Here is an 18,586-nt window from a genome sequence, read left to right on the forward strand (position 1 = left end):
CCTCACATTTACACACAAGTGTGTAAGTGTGTAAAGCAAAGAAAAGTGGAAGTAAGATCATTAGTGCAGTCATAGACACTACTTCACTTAATGATTAAGCCAGGGATAAGGAATGATGGCCCTTTTATGACTTGTGAACATCAACTCCCAGAATTCCTGAGCCAGCCATGTCCACAAGTTATAAAGGGGCCATCTTTCCCCACCCCTGGATTAAGCTGTTGGTCCCAGTTGTGGGCACTAAACCAGGATTACCTGTATAGTGATTTTCTATCTGTGGTTGGCTGATTAATAGAACTAGGATGTGTGCTTAAGATGGCAATATGAGAAACTGTGTTATGTGGTAGCTCCCCTGAAAATAAATTTTACTTCTATTTAGTTATTATTTTGCCAGACAGAATTCAGTTAAGACTCAAATTTGCATGTTGGAGCATAGATAGAGAGAGAGAGAGAAAGAGAGAGAGAGAGAGAGAGACAGACAGACAGACAGACAGTGTCAAAAGCATAACATAACATAACAACAGAGTTGGAAGGGACCTTGGAGGCCTTCTAGTCCAACCCCCTGCCTAGGCAGGAACCCTACACCATCTCAGTCAGATGGTTATCCAACATTTTCTTAAAAATTTCCAGTGTTGGAGCATTCACAACTTCTGCAGGCAAGTCGTTCCACTTATTAATTGTTCTAACTGTCAGGAAATTTCTCCTTAGTTCTAAGTTGCTTCTTTCTTTGATCAGTTTTCACCCATTGCTTCTTGTTCTACCCTCAGGTGCTTTGGAGAACAGCCTGACTCCCTCTTCTTTGTGGCAACCCCTGAGATATTGGAACACAGCTATCATGTCTCCCCTAGTCCTTCTTTTTATTAAACTAGACATACCCAGTTCCTGCAACCGTTCTTCATATGTTTTAGCCTCCAGTCCTCTAATCATCTTTGTTGCTCTTCTCTGCACTCTTTCTAGAGTCTCAACATCTTTTTTACATCGTGGAGACCAAAACTGGATGCAATATTCCAAGTGTGGCCTTACCAAGGCATTATAAAGTGGCAGTTTCTGTTCTCCCCATAGAAATTGATTATTGCATATTTTAAGAATTCTTTTCCCTTTGAGTCTAAATTATTTTCTATAAATCACTGATCTTATTGTGCTTCCTGCTCAATCCATTGTTTTGTGTAGCAAGTCAAATAGCATTTTTTTCAAAACAGATAACCTTTACTTTTTTTTAGTGGGGGGAGGAGTAATTTTACAATGATCACAAACTATGTGTAACAAAATGGACATACTAATTTTTAGAATAAGATTGCCTATGTCTGAATAATAGATGGAGTTTGCTCCATAATTCACACATTCAAATTATGAATTTTACATTTTATGGACTTTACATCACAAGCAACTTTTGAAACCCGCTCAACTATCCATTAAATAACAGATACAATGAGAAATATCTTCTTTCTAGGACCCTTAAATGTTCAGCAAATCTTGTCAAAGTGAGAAGCAGCTGCTGGCAGGGAAGCTAATGTTGCAATTGTGTTGAAATTATTGTCTGTCATCCCATCACAATTTCTTCTTATTAAGCACAACCTAAACTGGATGACTGGATATACTGAAACCTGATCCCATTGCCTTTCAAGAGGGAGAATAAAATGTCAACAAAGCCTTGAGTAAACATATTTTGTGCAAGTTAAAAAAGATAAAAAAAGTATTTGAATACCATAGAGAATGCCCCTGCTTGCAGATTTGTCATTTTAAAAGTCAGTTGCATAGACTTCTCAGAGATCCTGAAGAAGAATGTACAAAGCTCTAGTCCAGGGGAGTCAAACTCAAGGCCTGTGGGCCACATGTGGCTTGTGAGGTGCTTAAATCTGCCCCACGGGGCTGGCCTGGAAATAACGAAGGACCACTGCACAATGGCAGCCAAAATGGGGCAGGAGAGAGGCCACATGCAGCCCCACCCCACTTTGGCCAGCAGGATGCTGCAGGAGGTGTCCATCCAGTCTCTCCCTCCCACCTCCCCTGGCTGGACCGCAAAGAACTACAATGCTGATCTGGCCCTCGCAGAAATCCAGTTTGACACCCCACCTCTTGCCCTTAGTTCAATGTCCCTCCATAACTGGGGGCAACTATTTCCAATAGTAACTGTTCAGTAATAATCTTTTTATTAATAATATTCTAGAGATCTAGAAGAGCACTACTACAGTCAGGGACCATGACAATTGTTAGTTTTGAAGGTCCTATCTTCAACTAAAATTTATTTGAAAAGAAATGGGAGGGGCAAAATGTTCAACAAAAATTCTTGAATATCCTTCAGTCTTCAGGCACTCAGAACACAAGTTACTGTACTTACCCAAAAGGAAGATGATTCTGATTTGTGATAGTTCCCCCACACCACCACCCAACTTATCTGCCTCAATTATTATATTATAAGGTAACATAAGATCACCCTCATATTATAAAATTAATTGGGGGAGGGGGAGGGGAAAAAGCTATTATTTCTTCTTGTTAACTATTTTTAACCACAACCTTGTACATTATCTTGGAATAATTTCCAGTAGACATACCAAGGTTTTACTGCAAATTAAAAATGTAGATATTGCATTATTTGAAAATGTGTCACCCTGACTATGCTTTCTCTAAAGAAACATGTTGGGGGACCTTTTTTTAAAGAAACATATGACAATTCTTGGTCCTATTTTTACATATTTGTTTTTAAGATTCATATTCTCAACATACAGAAATAGACTTCACAACTTAAGACACTTAGATCTTCAGAAAGGAAAGCTCAGATGGTCCTGCTACAGTGGTATTTTATCCATAACATTTGTTCCTTTGGAAGGCAACAAGCTAACAGGTGCCAACAGATGAGCTGCTCTACTTATGCTGAAAGGTATTCTGTGAAGAGGAGATTCGTATTTCCTCATATTTCAATTAGAAGCTCATACACTCCTAACCAGAATTACAGGTCACAAAAGTCTCACCTATTTCTCTTTGTGTACAATAGACAAAGGCCTTTTGGGCTATCAGTCAAAAGGAGCTGTACAACTATTTCATTTATTTCTCAACTTTTTCTCAGAAAAGAAAAATTATAAAAAAAAAATTATAAAAGAAACAGTGGGAAAAGGATTTCACGTGGATGAAACATATCACTGGGATTCTTTGAAAAGCCTCTTGAATCAGGTCAGTCATACAATAAAAGAACTTGAAGTTTTCTTCACTGGAAACACCCAGCTTGCTTCACAGAACTCCTCCTGACAGGATACCACACACAAGAGAAACAAAAGCAGGAAGACATTTTTATTTATTTATTTATTTACATTTATATCCCGCCCTTCTCCGAAGACTCAGGGCGGCTTACATTGTGTAAGGCAATAGTCTCATTCTATTTGTATATTTACAAAGTCAACTTATTGCCCCCCCAACAATCTGGGTCCTCATTTTACCTACCTTATAAAGGATGGAAGGCTGAGTCAACCTTGGGCCTGGTGGGACTCAAGCCTGCAGTAATTGCAGGCTGCTGTGTTTTAATAACAGGCTATCTTACAGCCTAAGCCACTCAAGGACCCTTTGAGTATCATGAAAATTATGTACACCAGCATGGCTTAATAAGCTGCATAAATGTAGGGGGAAATATTTTACTGAGTTTCTTTTTTAATCTAGCAAATAGATTGAATGTTATTCAAAGACTTTAATTTTTATTGCAGAATAATAAGTATTAAAAGGCCAATTTTTTTTCAGTCAGAAATTTTTCATTTATAGATTTTTAATCTTTCTTGGTTTTTACCTTAAAATGTATCTCGTAATGGCTGTAGAAATTTTTCAAAATAAATTATTGGGGAAAAAAAGTAGCTGAGGGAGAACAATCTCATTCACAAAACAGAACTTTATTTCATATTTTTCCTTAAATATGCTTATTTCCTGTGCACCCCCTCTCATTGCGGTATAAACTTTCAAGACTGGTCTTGTAGAACCCATTCCGAAATCAAACAAATAAACAGTAGACATAATCACAGAAAGAAATTAATCCGAGAAACATTACTATGTTAAATGAAATATATAGAATTTTGAAAGAGTACATTTGTTTATAGAAGGGATGGGTACTCTGAAACCCAGATTCATGCCTTTTTTGTGCCCTATTTCCAGGCATCTATTGGCCAAAACCAAACATCAGGAACTAGAACATTGTAACCAGCATTCAAAAAGTATTCTAAAATGGTCAGGACTTGACAAGATTATATGGCATCAATTCAGCAATTTCCATTTCAATGTTAAAATACTCTCCCGGGAATAAATTAGAGTACAATCCACTCATTAGTCATAAAAAATGAACAGAAGTGCAAAAGAAGCCAAATTTCTCCTTGGCCCTTATCTGAAGTCAAAGCACTTCGAAAATAAATTTATCCCACAATGTCATCCATTCTCTCTATGCTTTGGGGAAGGACTAGAACCAAGGTTCTCCCTTCTCCTCCAGCACATTGCATAACAAGCAATGGACATCATCCACTTCGGTGGGCCCAGCGTATTTGTCTTAGCCCGGGGTGGAATCAGCCTTTCCAAATAGACCAGACAGGAAATGTGTTCAGATCAACTAATTTTACATTATTGTAAAGCTACATTATTAGAATCTTGCAAGTCTGATAGTACTGCCCTTTCTCTTACGGCCTGGGAAACTAGGGAGGGGACTTTTTGAGCCTCTTGACCAGTCGTGGGATTCAAGCAATTTAACAACCGGTTCTCTGCCTTATTGATTTCTTCCAACAACCAGTTTGCCAAACTGTTCAGAGAGTTAACAACCGGTTCTCCCGAAGTGGTGCAAACTGGCTGAATCCCACCACTGCTCTTGACCCATCAATTTTCCAGCTACAGACTATGTTGTTTCTTATCTGACTATTTCCTAGACAGCATCTCTTTTAAGGTCTTTCCTACATATCATTATAGATTGATGCTGAAGCTCTTTGCTGCCACCTTGAAAATCTGCCATTCTGATGGCCTAGGTGCTCCCGTTGGTTGAGGGGACTTGTATTTAGCCTATGCAATCCCTGCTGCATACTGGGGTGCTGATTCTGCCAGAGACACAATATTAGACCTATAATCCTTCCAGAGTCATTGACTGAGACGGTGGCTATAGAAATTGAATAAACAAACATTCTTAAAGGAGAAACCAAATAACTTTGCACCTCTTCTCTTGGTGGCTCAGGGATCCAAATGGGGACTTCCCATCTCCCACCCCCGTAACAGGTGCAGATAATGAGTGATCAGATCTGAGCCAGATGGAGAAGGAAGATCTGCTTTTCTTCCACTTTATCTCCTGCAGCCACCTTGGATCTAGCCTTAACCTTTGATCTTCCATCAAGGGACATTTTTGTAATGCTGATTTTGAAATCAAGGAGCTACCAAGGGGTGGGGGGAACCCACAAACCTGTCAACATTGGCAGCCCACACTAATATATATTATAAGCAGGAAGCAAACCCCACATTCAGTAACACTGGTGACATTACCTAATGAGGTAATGAAAGGTCTACAAGCATATAACCCAGCTCAAAAGAGCACCAAGGGCTTCCACAATTCAGCCCTGAGCGACAGATATTGTCTTCCAACAAACCCATCTCTCGGCCTCAAGGAGCCACAGGGGACCCGGGGCTTGGGCCAACTGCCGAAGAAAACAAACGGGCTGCGTGCAAATTGCCGGGAGGTAAATTATTCAAACCAGGAAGGGAACGCAGCCAACCAAGGACCTGGACGGAGTAACTCTTCCCTTGCTACGGCTCCTCAGCCCAGCGCGCGGAACACGCAGGCGGGCGGAGAGGAGAAGCCAACGCCGGGGATGGAGGTCTGCGGCAGGGCAGGGATGGCGGGAGCGAGTTCAGGAAGCCGGCCTGGTCTTTCCTTCCGCCCTTAGACTTCCCCTCCGCCCAGCCTGCGCCTTCAGGGCGCAGCAGCGAAAGGGTTAAGCGATCGAAGGGCTGCGGGCGGGGGAGGCGGCCGGCTGTCAGGAAGGAGCATGTGCAGTTTGCATTGCAACCGCATCCACGCTATGGGTCCTCTTCATTGGCATAGTTGATCTTCGGCCGCGGCAGCGGCGGCGCAAGAGCGGCTACAAAAGGGACAGCTGCCGGCTCGGATCCGTCCATGGAGCTGAGGCGGATGAAGCGCTGCTGAGCGGGTCCCAGCCGCGGCGCTGCGGTGAGCAGGCACCTGCGCCGGCCGGCCCTCCTTGCGTCCCGCTGCCCAGCGTCACCCGGGTAGGTGCATCCGCAGAGGCCTCCCCCTCCTCCTCTTCCTCCTCCCTGCAACGGGTGCGGGGTGCAGATGCTCGGAGGCGGAGGACCAGGGCGACCGCGATGAGCGCGCTCGGGCTTCCGCTTTTGACCCGCTGCAAACTCGCAGCCAAACCCAGGGCAATTCCGCGGGGATCCGCGCGAGAGGAAGAGCGCTCAGCCCGTAACAAAGCGAGGAGGTGCTTAAGAGAAGCGGAAAGCAAACGGGCGGTTTTCCTCGGCTGCCCTTCTTTAGCCGGATCCTGCTCCTTAATCGCTCCCCCAGCCGCCCATCTTCCTGCCTCGGTTCCCGGCTTCCGATCCGCCACGCCCCCGACGGCCTGGGAAGGATGCTGAGCTGCTGCATCCTGTGTGGTGGGCTTGGCCTGGAACGGGATCTGAGGAGTTCGACCCGAGGCTTCTTGGCGCGCGCGCGCTCTCTCTCTTTTTGGGAGCCGCGAAACCCCCGCGCGTCCTCTGCGCTCGGCCGTGTGTATCGAGGGCGGGGGGGAGAGGGGAAGCGGGGAATCCTCTTGCTCGGACGCTGGCGTAGCTACTTGCGAGCTTCGCGTCACTCCCGGTTATTTCTTGCCTCTCTCCCTCTTCTAAATGGGTCTACTTGAACGCGGTGCCCTCCAGTTGTCTCGCCTCGTTCCCAGGCGGAATGGTCACCTCCAGGTGCTGTGGGAGTGTATTCCAGTTGCTCAATCCTCCGGCTTCCTCAGATTGTCTGCCCCTCTTATTTTCACTGTCGTGTATTCGACTTCAGTTGCCCAAATTCTGAAGAGCCCCAAATAGGGAGGATGTGCCTTCCAACTCTCAAAATTGTTACTTCTGATCCTGTTCTTCTTGCCCCAGCGTGATTTTTTTTAAAACTATGTTTATAAAATTCCTTTAAAAAAAAAAGCATTGGGCTCATTGATTTTCATGCCAGTCCTGTGAGATGGGCTGGCAAATAGTTATTCCCATTTTGTAAATGGGAAGCCGAGGCTAGAAGAGAAGATAGGGGATGACTCTTGGAGGAAAACTAAGTATTGTTCTCTCTTAAAACTTACACGCTTTTGCAAGGTTTATTTCCTCAGTATATAGCTCACAGCTCGCATGGTGTATGTCTCCTATCTAGTCTGCCCACTTTGACAGTTAAGGAGTTCCTTGGCTGTCTCCCTATCTATGAAGACACATGTCCTCCAACATAATTCAGTTAGTAGTTTCCAACATGCCATTATACTTTTAATGGATTTTGGTGTTACAGACCATGGAGTCTGTTCTTCGAAATCAGTCATGGTCCTTCTTGCTAACTCCTACAGCAAGATTTATTAGATTGTTCAGAAACATCTATGAGTCCTTGCATGTTGAGGGAAAACTCTTCCAACATGATCTCCCTAAAGTGTTAGATTATGCCTGGCACTCCATAACCAGCATGCTTTGATAAGCTCTCCAGAGATTATATGAATGGTAGTGTCACATGTCTTGGGTGCCAGTTATAAGGAGGCTGCTGAAGACAGAGCTTTCTGTACATCCAGTGAGTAGAAATTCTTACCCCTGGGGGGGTGATAAAAATTAAGTGCATTTGGTGTGGGTATATCGTGATGTGTAAGATGATAGGTTTGACCTAACTTATTGCACAACATTGTAACAATGTGTATTTATGTAAATCAGTAACAATATTTATTTATGTAGTCAACAGGAATATTGTGTTTAGGGGATGTTAAAATATGCCAGTGCTGATCACTGTGGAAATCATTAAATAATATATGACACAGCCTCTGTAAGCTGTGTTCTTTTTATCATTAGCAGTATTATTTTCATACCATACCGAAAGCCAGAAAGTTTTTCCTCATTTGCTGTGATCAGTAAAACAAAAGTATATCTTCCTTTTAAAAGTTTAAACTGAAAAATACCTTTCCAAACTAAAGTTAAGTGAAATAGAGAAGTGTTAACTTTTCCTGTTTTTCCCAATTAATTAATTCTAAAGGGGAAAACATCACTAAATGTGTATCAACATCCCACAGAAAAATGTACGGTATTTTATTCCGTGACCAAGAATCTTGTGCTGAAACCCGTTGGACTGTATTGATTGAAACAGCCAAGGTTTTAAAATAGTGATGATAATCTCAAGCACTAGGGAATAAACAGAACCTTGGGCGAGAGACTGAATGTCCTTCCAGCTGAAGTAACCTTCTAACCCAATGAAATTGTTGCATTGTTGTGAACCATTAACTTAATAAATGTCCAATTCCAAAAACAAGTTTTCCAAGTAAACTGGAAAACTTAAATATAACAAATGACTACAGAATGATAATTTAATTTTCTTCAGAAAATTTTATTTATGCAAAAAGAAGAAACTTAATTAGGTCTTCATATTTCCTTATTTGAAGCATAATCGATTCTTTTTTTTTTGGCACAACAGTATATACAATCATCAACATAAACAATAATCCATCATGAGAGAAAAAGTATTTTTAAGTAAAAGTATAAGTAAAAGTATGCATATAATACTATAATGAAGAGAACAATAGGACAGGAACGGTAGGCACTTTTGTGTTCTTATGCACGCCCCTTATAAAGAACCTGCCGAAACCCGTTCATATTTCTCATGGAGAGGGAAAGATTGCAACTGAACACCCAATTTATGAGTGTAAATAGGCATATACCACACATATTGAAGTCTGTTTGTTATAGCAAGGAAATGCAGAAAGTATTTTTTTTAAATGATACGAAATTTATGAAATACTGGATTAAGTAATTTAGTTATTACCATATTCTGTTCTTTTTCTTTTCATTATTTGTTTTTTAACCCATTATTCTAAATAGAACCTTGATTGTATTTAGTCATCTACGCAAGAGCAATTTTGATATAATATTGTAGTATACTGTGCTTCTTTGGAAAAACTATTAGAATAGAATAGAATTTTATTGGCCAAGTGTGATTGGACACACAAGGAATTTGTCTTGGTGCATATGCTCTCAGTGTACATAAAAGAAAAGATACGTTCATCAAGGTACAACATTTACAACACAATTGATGATCAATATATCAATATAAATCATAAGGATTGCCAGCAACAAGTTATAGTCATACAGTCATAAGTGGAAATTATTAGCGATCTATGTTGCTTGAAATCTAGAAAAAAAATCCTTAATTTTAGAAATTTGCATGCCACAAGGAAATATTTTTCTACACTGAAAAAGAAGAAAGTGATACTGACATTGGGTTAATTCCATAGAATCTATGATGTAGTTCTTGCTTTTCACATATTTTAAATAATAGAAGGACTGGTTGTTATGTATGATAGAAAGAACAAGTAGAATGGGTGATTAAAGATGTATGTTTGAGTCAGGGAATTTGAGGAGAAAATTATTAGACTCCAGTAACTGAGGAATGTATAAAATACATGTAGGTGCTTATCCAGCCAAGCTGAAGCCTTTTTAGCAGAAGGTATTAATATATTCTTAGTTTCATTCTGGCTGGAGAGTGCCTGCCTTAATTTCTAGGACTAACTCTAAAATGTTGGGTTTTAACTGTAGGACTTGAGAAATAACACAGTTTGAACTTTTTAATGTTTACACCCAGAAGTGTCATATTGTTAGTACAACTCACTTCCTACTAGAAGAACACATGATGTAATCCTAGAAGTAGGAGAGATTTATAATGGCTGAATTGCAGAACTTCGGAAGTCTGTTTATAGACACACAGTAAATGTATTTTAAAGTTTAAAAAAAAGCCTATCAGGGATTTTTGTTGTTGTCCTTTATTGACAAAAACTGGATGGAGGAGCAAAGTAATAAAATTATAGACCTTCATGAAAATATTGCAAAAAAGCAGTGGATAAATACATATTAAAACAAACCTACACAAAAGAACAAAATATCTCTGATCATAAAACAAATCCTGCAATGGAATCTACTGGATTCTAACTCTAATGGAATCCAGTAGCATTAGGCACATCATTCAATGCAAACTCACCATTTTTCCCTTTGAAAAATAAGGAAACAACTATCCTCCATGAAAGGAAACAGTTTTCAAACTACTATTTGGTGTTTGTAAAAGATATGCCACTGGCTTTTCAAGAACAAAGTTTCATGGTATACAAACTTGCTGGAGTGATTTTTAGAAGGGAATCAACTTTTAACATTTCTGTTTTCCGAGTTGGAATATCAGCAGTTTTAATTTCTAGCCAAATATAAAACTTTTCTGCTAAGCTGCTCATTCAAATCAAGAAAAGGAATTTGGTGAATAAAATGCTATGTAAGAGAGCATAAATTCTTATTTTATTGTGTCAAATAGTATATCTGAAAAACAACATAGTATTCCAACTAGTGTACGGGAAGCATTTGTATTTACATCTCACGTGACAGGTACAGCTTTAAATCTTCCAAATCTTAGAAACTGAGACTTGGTGCAACTTCTTCCTTTCTTGCTTATGTTTTAGAATAGAATAGAATTGAATAGAATAGAATATTTTATTGGCCAAATGTGATTGGACACGCAAGGAATTTGTCTTGGTGCATATACTCTTGGTGTACATAAACGAAAAGATACCTTCATCAAGAATCATAAGGTACAACACTTAATGATAGTCATAGGGTACAAATAAGCAATCAGGAAACAATCAATATCAAATATCCAAGAGCTAAAATAAAAGGCTGTCTCGGTGAAATGCTCTCTAATGGTTTCTTGCTTATGTTTTACATAATTATCACCAGCCTGTCCAACTGTGGATTTGAACTGTGTCTTTGGCCCCCAGTCACCAGGAATTTTCTGTACTGTAATGAACGGGGCTTTTTAAATTGGAAAACTATAGCTGATATTTTACCCATAAGGGCTTTCATAAGGAAATGTAAATCATTGGTGCCAACTTCAGGTTCAAAAAAAGTTTTGATAAAAAAACCTCTTCCAATTGATTTTTTCTTCTTCTTCTTTGAGAATGCATTGGACTGCAGCTTCTGCCATAGGATGTGCTAGGTTGAGAAAAGCAGGTTAAAAGGACAGGAACAATGAACCCAGCTACTACATCTTCTCCTATTTATATCAAAATGGGAAGCTGAATAAGTACTTGGTGGGATTAGAACAGTGCTTTTTGTCCATTTCTGGCTGATGGAAGCATTCCCATCCAATCTTTTGTCACCCTGTCTCCTGTGTAATAGTTGAATATAGTGGTGCTGTGCTTGTGGTTCTTCAGAAGTGGCTAATAACACAAAACTATTCAGCCACCAGTACCGTAAGTGCTTTTCATCTATGTCCTAGAAAAAGGCTGAATTGGAGCAACAAGCTGAAATGATGCAATACTAATCTTGTTTTCTCCTCCCTATGTTTCCTTCTGAAACATCACAGTAGAATCTGGAAGCTGACAGAAGAAAAGGAAAGGAAAGGAATCCCAGATAGAAATAATGTCTGTAATTCAGCTCCTTTTGTTTTTACCCTTGACTGTTGAGTTATATTACAGTGGGCATAGGAAGAGTGGGAGAAGAACAGGAAGCCATCTAGACCTACTTTATTCAATGCATTCAATATCTTTTTCCATCAGCTGTTGACATATTGGCGAGGAAAGTCAGCAAAACTAGAGGTCTCTACCAGGCTCTCCTTATCAGGCACTGCACATGCATAATTAGGAAAGCACTGATAGGTGGACCAAATACAGTAGAGGCTAGATAAAAAATTGCATGCAAATATAGCCTACAAACTCAAGGATAAATGGACAGCACTTTAACTGAGCAGTATGGAAAGACCCTTAATCTGTAGATGGTGGTTATAGAGGTAAGTCATTTTTTGCAGGTCAGTATATGTTGTCGGGATTCAGCCTTCAAGATAAAGGAAAATGGTAACTCTTTACAATTTGTAAGAGGACATAGGGAAGGGCTGGGAAGGACTTGAGAAAGTGCCGCTATCAAGGCATTGTTCAGGCATGAACCCATTTTAAAAAAATGATTTGTTGACTGAGATGTTGAGCAAATATCTCACACAGGCCAGTCCCTAATTTGTACAAAGTTAAACTGAGGGAGACAGGGAGCACATGAAGACTTGTCAGATTCTGTTGCTATAACTATACTATAAAAGTAGTTCTAGACTTAGATGGCATTGATTTCTTAGACTGGCCTATCTAATAGGGCTGGCACAATTCTGTAAATGGAAAGTTTATTATTGTTCATTCTGTTGCTTAGCAAATAAACTTCTAGCCTGACAGAATAGTAGGTACAAGCTTGGCTCCCAGTGATATTCTAACTTCATTTCCAATTTTGAAAATCATTAGGGTAATATCCTGGAAAGAAAAAGTTTTCTTGTCACCAAACTTGGCTGGGTTGGTTCAAGGAAAGCATGATTAATCTCACCCCCACGTCTGCCCAGCATTAATTAGGACAGATTATAAGACTAAGCTCCTGGCGAAATCTGAAAACAAAAGATTGGCCTACTTTTTAAACAAATGACTTTTGTCACATCAGCTTTGTTTCATAGGTAAACATGGAAAGAACTTTTCTGTTATGGAACTGGAAAGAGTTATTTAGGCCACCAAATTCTTACCCTTCTTGTTCACTCAGATCCGGAATCCAAAGTGAAGCTTTTTAGACAGTTGGTTACCTATCTTCTGCTTGAACGTGTCCCCTGAAATGAAGCCCATCACCTTGCTAACGTGGTCCATTGGTCCTCTGGTCTTCCTTTCAGAAATTATTTTGTAACATTCAAGTCTTTTTCGTAATTGAAATCTGTACTTGGCATTCTGTACTCTGGATCAAGAAAGAACAGAGTACTATAAACCAGGGGTGAAATCTAAAAATTTTCCCTACCGGCTCTGTGGGCGTGGCTTAATTGGTGGGCGTGGCTTGATGGTCAGATGACTGGGTAGGCATGGCCAATAACAAAAAATAATAAAAATAATAAAGTATAAAAAGCAATAAGAGGTACCAAAAACCAACTTTCACACTTTACACACACACAACACAACACAACTGACTCACACACAATGTAAAAGCAGCTGCACTTCACACTTCACACAGCCACAACAAGCTCAAAAACCAACTTTCACACTTTACACACAAAATGCCACATACAGCTTTCTGAGATTTTGTGTGTTTGTGTAGTTAGAGTGAAACACTACAGAAACACACCAAATCTCAGAAAACTGCACAAATATTTTATTTTATTATTTTATTTTATTTTATTTTATTGTGGAGTTCAATTCCCAGAGTTCCTCAGCCAGCAAAGCCAGCCAGCATTAGTTGATCACTGAGGAAATAGATTAGCTAAGCAACTGATTCTGTTTGGGCTGAAAGTGAAACTGCTTTCGGGCTGGGGAAAAAGCCATGTGTTCATCAGTAATCAGGTAACTGCCTTAGAATCTCTACTCTTACTTGTAGAAAACATGTTTTCTACAAGTAAGAGTACAAGTAAGGTTCTGCTGATGAGGAACTCAGGTGAGATCGCCAGAGGAGTCTTTAAAAAAAGTTTTTTTAAAGTTTAAAGGCTCTGCCGATCTCAGCTGAAGGGCGGGATCCTCAAAGGCTTTTTTTTTTACTTTTAAAGGCATGTTTTGGCTGAATAAAAACCTATTTTTAAAAGTAAAAAAAAAACCCTTTGCTGATAGTGCGGTTGAGCAGAGGCAGGGGGGGCGGAGCCAGGGATTTTTGCTACCGGTCCTCCGAACCAGCAGCCGCCATTGCTAGCGGATCGTGTGAGCCGGTCTGAACTGGGAGCATTTCACCCCTGCTATAAACCAAGCTAGTTATCCTATACCCGTGATGGCAAACCTATGGCATGCGTGCCACAGGTGGAATGCAGAGCCATATCGGAGGGCACGTGAGCTCAGCTCTGGTGGGACTGGAAGTCGGCAAACGGGCCGTTTCCAGCCTCCAGAGGGCCTCTGGGGATGTGTGGGAAAGGCCGTTTTCACCCTCCCCAGGCTCTAGAGCCTGGGGAGAGCAAAAAGCGGGCCTACTGGGCCCACCATGCCATCATGTGCCAAAAATGGGGGGACCCTGGGGGTGGTCGCACGTGCATGGATGAGGAGCAGGGAACATATAATTATGGGTGTGGGCATGCTCACACGTGACCCCCTGCGCTCTCCCCGCTTTTGGCACACAATGGCAAAAAGGTTAGCCATCAGTGTCCTATACCTATCTATTTGTCTTGTTTTTTTCTGGGTTCCACTTGGTCTCTCTTAAATTTCATCCTACAGGTAGTCTTGGCTAATGACCATTCATTCAGCGACTGTTTGAAGTTGGAGCATTGCTGAATGAGTGGTACTTACAATTGGTTCTGGAAGTTATGGCCGTTACAGCATCCCCATAGTCATGTCATTGTGATTCAAACACTTGCCAACCAGTTTGCAATTACACAGTTGTAGCATCTCACGGCCACGTGACCACAATTTTTGACCTTCCCTGCTGATTTCCTATGAGAAAAATCAATGGGAAACTGTCAGGAAAGGTCACAAGTCACTTTTTCCCTCAAGAAACAGAAATAGGTTTCAGGGTGGCCAAAAGGGCAGAGATGGGTGGTAGAAGTTGAAGCAGTCAGTTTGAAGTTGGTGGAAGTTGAAGCAGAGCAGGAGATCATGACATGGGATGCTGCACCTGCTTGTAAATGTGGGCCGGTCACCAAGTGGCCAAGTTTTGATCACGTGAGGATGAGAGCACTACAGCAGTCAGAACTCTGAGTGTTGGCCATTACCATTTGTTTAGAGTCATCATAACTTTGAACAATCGCTGAACAGATAGTTGTAACCCAGGGACTACTTGTAGCTATGTTGCTTTGCAAAAATGGAAAGTTAGTATTCTGCTATGCAGAGAAAAGAGCTCTCTAGAAAAATTGTGATATATCAGATCAAACTCAACGGGAAACTTATTGAGAATGAACCAAAGGATACACAGTTGATGCATCAGTATGATGAGCACATGAGAAGTTTGTAATTCTGTAGTTGTAACATGTTAATATGTAGCTTATTATCTGTGCGCCCCTACCTGAGTTTGCCTATTCTAATTTATTACTTCCTTTGTTGATTAAAAGGGAAGGGATGGAATCTGCTGAGGAATTCTTAGAGTCACTCTTGAAATGGGAAAAAAAAGCCTATGAAATTTTCTTTGAGACATTATAAATGTAGCATTACAACTACATAAAAGTAACAATGAAAAATGAAAAACAGGAACAAAATCCAAATAAACAGTTCTGAAATAAGCGGCACTGTAATTGCCATCAAATTACAGATTCCAACAGAAACTCTGGGGGAAAAAAAGACAATGAAGATGGAAAAAAGCATAAACCTATTATTATCTTAAAGAGCAATGATATCCTGTGTAATTATCTCAAGAATCAAAGTCCTGGGTGCTTGGGGAGGTGGCTAGTGTGAAGGTAACAGGTGCTTCACTATGAGCAGCAGGCATTTAGTTCCTTTCCCTGGTTGTTCCAAGCCGTGGGGCCTACAGAACCTCCCCAAAGGAACTCAGAATCTCAGCCCTCAGAGGATTCTGTCCTGAGGGGGAAAGTTGCAGTTTTCCCTGGCTGGGGCATGCAACTGGTATATAGGATGTTCTGGAAAGATGACAGAGAGAACAGAGGCCACAGAGAGACTGTCCTCAAGGTTTTCTAGCACAGGGGTCTCCAATCTTGGTAATTTTAAGACTTGTGGACTTCAACTCCCAGAGTTCCTCAGCCAGCAAGCTGACTGAGGAACTCTGGGAGCAAGCTGGCTGAGGAACACTGGGAGTTGAAGTCCACAAGTCTTAAAGTTGCCAAGGTTGGAGACCCCTGTTCTAGCATTTAGCAATAGCAATAGCACTTAGATTTATATACATCTTCATTGTGTTTTACAGCATTCTCTGGATGATTTACAGAGTCAGCATATTGCCCCCAATAATTCGAGTCCTCATTTAATTAACCTGAGAAGGATGGAAGGCTGAGTCAACCTTGAGCTGGTCAGGATCAAACTCTTGGCAGTGGGCAGAGTCAGCCTGCAATACTGTATTCTAGCCACTGACCCACCATGGTTCCTTCCCGGCTCCTACAAGGGCTGGGGATAACAGTAGAGTGGCAAGGTATTGTGCACCCTCCCTCCCCACAAAGACCATTTTGCCTTCTGCCAGAAAGGAAGAAATTAATGCAGAAATTGTTGACCACTTTGCATGGATTCTAACAACCAGCTAGCTGCCTATGTCGGTGGACAGTGGGTTTCCTATGGGGACTGATTCTCCTGTCTGGGTGAGACTCAAAGGATGGGATGGGTGGGGTTGAGGTGAATGGAAAGGGAGTCCTTGACCAGTAGCAGGAGAAGGGTCCTGTGTGTGGAAGTGTGGAGGTGGGTGGAGTGTGGAGGTGGCCACCTAATGTCAACGAGAGCTAGTGAAACTAAAATGCCTCAGCATGTCCCGCTTCCCCTCCTGGGATGGATGGCATTCAGGACGATGAGAGGTTCTTGGCCTTGGGAACTGAGAGGGCTATATTGGGAGATTGTGCTACCTTTGAAGGGATGGGGACGGGCTGAAATATTATGATGGTGACAGATACAAGGAGATACGGTAGAAGACAGGGAGCAGGCCATTCTTGGGGAATGCAGGACTGATGTCTTACATCAATTTCAAGTTCTAGCTCCTCGATATCCAGCTCTCTACTCAGTCAGCAGATTTTCAGAATTCTAGTCTTTTGGCTGCTGCTTCTAATTGCCAGGACAATCTGTAATAAGGCTTCCTTCAATTGCAATTTAATTGTTGATGAAAGAGCTAACCTATCTGAACTCCTTGACTTCATTTCAGGGTTGGCAGTGGAGTTCCCCAGACTTATGGTCTTGGGAGACAACTTATTTCAGAGTGGGCTCTGAGTATACTTAGGAGTTCATGGTTCTATCCCGGATCCTCCAGAATCTGACACACATAATAGTATTTGGGAATGACCTTGGAAGACAGGTTAAGCATACGCCAAATGCTCCTCATGTTATATTGGCTTTGTGTTACATAATATAGTCCTGTCCCTTCATAATTCAACTTCTAAAATCAGATTTGTATTATCATAAGAGATATATTTATCCATCAAAGCATAGGCCTTCAAAGTCAGGCCATTTAAACTATATTTTGTAGCTTTTCCAGCTCTTACCACTTTTCTAACTGCCAGGAGGCTGTTTTATTGATGATCAATATAATGGAAAACACTGCGCAGAATACACACAGTGTAAAAATAGAGACATTTCCTTCCAAGGGTATCTAGAAAAGTCACATCAAACCTTGGTGGGGGGGGATGATGTAATATAATACCTGCATTTCTGTCTGTCTGTCTGTCTCTCTCTCTGAGTACTGAACAGAAGGTAGACTGTATATACTATATACCATTCTGATAGAGCACTCTTCTGCACTTCCCTGTTCTGCACGCTGCAGTCACAGTATGGAATGAAATAACTTGAAAAACATATTCTGTTTTTCACACTGAGTGCTTGTTTGTAACAGTTGTAAATTAAAGTTTTTTTGAAACACATCTTAGCAAACTATTCATAAAATAAATTTAGTAGGAAAGAAAGGAACAGGATGACATTGTGCTGTGACTACTGCTATTGAATTAACTGATCTACTGCAGTAATTGGAAACTCTTCCTAATAAATCCTCTCCAAGTGCAATTTTGTCTTCAGGTTCTGTATGAGAAACTTTTGAGCAAAGAACTTCATTTGTTAAGCACATTCACTATTGCACCTTATTCTCTATGTATGGCATAAAACTTGAGAAACTGGTGATATTAGCTGAGAGTTAAGAAGAGGTTATTTAACTTCAGTCTATTGCTTGTTCCAGGCAATCTAGTATCTTTGACCAGAATCAAGTGTCTGATACCCATTTCCATATCAATGAAGAGAAATGTTTAGCTAATAATTATATAATCTATATAATCTTCAAGGGAGTTGAGCAATGCAGCCTGTTAAGAAGCCAGAAACAAAAGGTTCAGCTAATAAGTGAGATGAGTACTGTGTTTCTTTAATAGAAACTTTTTCTGCTCTCAGTAGTACTGATAGTTAACTTAAAATACAGTGGATTGTATCTCAAGACATTGTCTTTCTTATTGATGCAGCAGTATTGTGCCTGTTTTGTGCAAACCGCTTTGTGGAATGAAATAGAAAAGCAACAAACAAGTTTAATTTTCTTAGAAATTTAATGACAATTGATTTAAAACATATATAAAGTTCAGATCCAGTCACCTGCTGACTTGGCTAATAAAAGGAGACTGACTAACAGTGTAGTCCATGGGTGTCCCAACCTTTTTGCTTGCCTGGGCCACATGTGGTCCATGGGCCATGGGTTGGATATGCCTAGTGTTGACCTAGACATTTTATCTCAGAAGTAGAGTAAATCCCATTAAGTTGAAGTGTATATAAAATAG

General features: G+C 40.8%; 1 protein-coding gene across 5 annotated transcripts in view; it reads left to right on the forward strand.

The window, feature by feature from the left end:
• The first annotated feature begins 4,327 nt into the window (after positions 1-4,327).
• The window catches only part of TMEM229B (transmembrane protein 229B), a 60,767-nt gene continuing 46,508 nt past the window's right edge, over positions 4,328-18,586 (forward strand). Inside the window, exons 1-2 of one of the 5 annotated variants that reach the window (XM_058161890.1) lie at positions 11,949-12,001; positions 16,048-16,269. The gene's annotated coding sequence lies outside the window, so the exon portion shown is untranslated. Of the gene's footprint in view, positions 6,229-7,723; positions 7,766-11,921; positions 12,002-16,047; positions 16,270-18,586 lie in introns of those variants that run through there. The other 4 variants (XM_058161887.1, XM_058161892.1, XM_058161889.1 and 1 more) reach the window with 4 other exon arrangements.

This window comes from Ahaetulla prasina, chromosome 1 (assembly GCF_028640845.1).
Source record: "Ahaetulla prasina isolate Xishuangbanna chromosome 1, ASM2864084v1, whole genome shotgun sequence".
Taxonomy (NCBI): Eukaryota; Metazoa; Chordata; class Lepidosauria; order Squamata; family Colubridae; genus Ahaetulla; species Ahaetulla prasina.